This window comes from Chinchilla lanigera, unplaced genomic scaffold, assembly GCF_000276665.1.
Source record: "Chinchilla lanigera isolate Chin_1 unplaced genomic scaffold, ChiLan1.0 scaffold00080, whole genome shotgun sequence".
Lineage (NCBI taxonomy): Eukaryota > Metazoa > Chordata > Mammalia > Rodentia > Chinchillidae > Chinchilla > Chinchilla lanigera.
In genome coordinates, this window is record NW_004955481.1 from 9,860,203 (window position 1) to 9,863,319 (window position 3,117).

Here is a 3,117-nt window from a genome sequence, read left to right on the forward strand (position 1 = left end):
TGCTGACTGAGCTGGTTTTTATGCCTGCTCTTACATACCATCTGCAGAGGTGCACATTTCAGCCGCAGTGCCCTGTCCCAGCTCCAGGATGGAAATGTAGTTTGTGTTCAACTATATGACATAATCTCTGCAATTTTCTTGGTAAAGTCTTCCAAGCAAAATGGACATGGTGAATATAAATAAGACCAGCTCAAAGTACTTCAAGGAAAAAATGATCTATTGATGCATGTATCTTGGCCACCCAGGGACAAAGCTGACATTGTTAGACCCAGTGGTTCAAATGTCACCACTAATATTGCCTATGTGTCTTTTTTCCTGCTCGTCTCACCTCCTCAAATCTTGGATCTGCTTACTCCCAGAGGTATGAGTACCCTTCAGCCTTGCCACCTACTGTTCACACCCTTTGCCTCCTTGGGCCTGCTCAGTGTCGGGGTAGGACCCCTAGCGAGGAGCTGGAACAATGACAAAATATACAAAATATTTGTTTGATTTTATTTTCTCTGAACCTCAACACCAGGTCCTGTCACCATTAGTGGCCAAATCTCAGGGCCCTGGTAGGGCTAAGACTCTCTGCCTTAGATGCATGTACTTGAAGATTTCAGCAAGAGGAAATAAACAGTGGGAAAAAGACAGAGAGGTGGGTGGGAAGAAAGATATGCAGCAACACAGGCTTGATTTCCTACTTCCATCTCTCCCTTACCCACTGGCACCCTTTCCCAGGTCTGGGAAGGGGGTGGGGTGGCCTGCAACAGTTTAAACAGCAATGTATAGCCCAGTAGAAACCACTGCAGTAAAATGACAAATGCCACTGGAAGGAGGACCTCCCTTTTCTGTGTACCAACACGCCACTGTGGCGCTAATTAGTTTCAAGATCTATATGCAATAGCATATATTTCCCTCTAAGTGTTGAAATCTAAAATCCAGTATATCTGAATATCGAGGTAATAGATTTTCTCTAGGTTCATAAACATGAGAGATTTCGGAGGAGGCAGACACACTATGAGTCAAGTTTCTGAGATCCACACAAGATAGGTGAGTCACTGGTCAGCCTGTATTGGCCTGTGAAGCTGTGATGCCTCAAAGGACAAGACCACAGCTGAGAACTGAGTTAATTGGCTCCAACCCCAATTAACTAAAAGGAGACTGCAGCTACAGGTTCCACACTCCTACAATAAATGCCAAGCTAAAGATAAGGTAGTTCTCCTGATTGACAATTTACTAGTGGGAAAATTCTCTCAAGGTCCTGCTCAGATTCCTGTGTTTTCTTCAGTATTCCCCTCCTTTGTTTTGAAAACCAAATATATACAGGTGCCCAGGGAAGTTTGGAGCCTTAACCAAGAGAAATGAGAATTCTATTAGAGGGTTTGGAACCTCCTGGGGCCCGAAACTCATTTCCGTTGTCTCATTTATTTAAGCCTTCGCTGTCCGCTTGTTTGGGAGATTCCGGACCTGATCAGCCTGCAATAACCGATACCTAACCACAGTCATTGTTTGTGAATTAAAGATCCGAGGGAGGGTGTGAAGAGACATACCGAGCCAGTTTCACTTTCCTGTACTTGCCAAAGTAAATCAAGCACTGCACGTGACTAAAATCAAGACCTGAACCCATCAGAGCTCCTTTAAAAAAAAACACATAATCACCCATGGGCACACGAAACACACCAAGAGACGCTTGCTTCTCAAAGTGAGCGCTGGGAGAGCCGGAGAACAAGATTCTGCCTGCGCTGCCTCAGTAGTTTAGGAGGGTGCGGTTTCACAGTTTCCTTTGGGGTTCTGGGAAAAGGACTTGGAAGAGATGAGATACGAAAGTTTGTTCGTTGTACTCAACCAGGACGGGCAGAAGGAGGAGCAGCTGGAGTCTGGACTTGACTGAACCCTCCAGGAGTGCCCAAGTGCTGCTTACATCCTGAGGGGTTCCATTCAGCCCCCAGTAGCCCACTCCGCGTCTCCGCTCACGCTGTCCGCGCTGCGGCGGTTCCCAGTATCAGTCACCAGCGCGCAGCGCACACACATGCAGGTGCCCAGGGTCGCGCTGGATCAAGCCCGCGCTCCGCACAGGTGCGGTAAGACGAGCAAACTAAAAACTGGGTCCCGTACAACACCCTTCTCTAGTGAGGTCTGCAGTGGCCAAAGAATTCAAACAAAAATTTCTGCTTCCCATCGCTAAACTTTCAGGTCGTTTCGCCCTTGCAGCCACACTTGCTGGGGCGTGCGCCGGTTTGGTGTGGGCGCACTTAAGCAGCAGGCATCGCGCCTTTACAAAGAAACCACTCACAAAAGAAGGGAGGCGGAATCCACATCCTCGAAGCATTGGAAGTGAAAGTGGTTGACTTGCTTGCTTGCCCCCTCGTGCCAACGGTCCCACCTCCTCGCCGCCTCCACAACACTCGGAGGACAGCGGAAGCCGCCGATGTGGCAGATCGGCGGCGGCGGGGGGGGGATCCAGAGGAGGCCTAGGAGCGCGCCGACAGCGGGGCGCCCCGGGAAGGGCCAGAGGTGGCCAGGGGGAGGCCTGGAGGACGTGGGGTTTCATTCTGGTCTCCTTGCCTGAGCGAGAGAAAGAACTGTACATCTAAAGAAAGAAAGGAAAAGGGTTTGGAAAAATCAGAAAGTAGTGTCCCTCCCTCCACCCACCTTTATTCAACCAAAGTTAACCAAGTTTGCTGTTTTTGCGGGACCAGGTTTCCAGGGCCACTGAAACCCTAAGTGTCAGGCTGTCCCTCTGTCTGTCCCCGCCCCCCCGAGGTGTCGCCAGACTCCGCTGATATAAGGACCCGCCGCCGAGCAGGGTCAGGGTCTCTGCTCGTCAGACGGAGCCGCGCTGCGGAGCAGGAGCTCAGTCGGGTAAGACGTCTCCGTGACCCCTCTCAGTCTTCCCAAAGCCGGGCTCTGGCGAAGGCAGGGGCGGCGACTGCCGCACCCCGGGTTTGGACACTGCCCAGAGAGCTCTTTTTCTCCTCGCTCTGGAGATCCCAAGGACCTCAGGTTTCGAGGGACCCGGGGCCTGGAGGCTGGGGCCTGGAGGCTGGGGGCCTGGAGGCTGGGGGCCTGGGAGAGGCGCGAAGCAGCACAACCTAAACCTTCCCAAACCAAGCCTGCTCAGTTTTGCCCATAGTT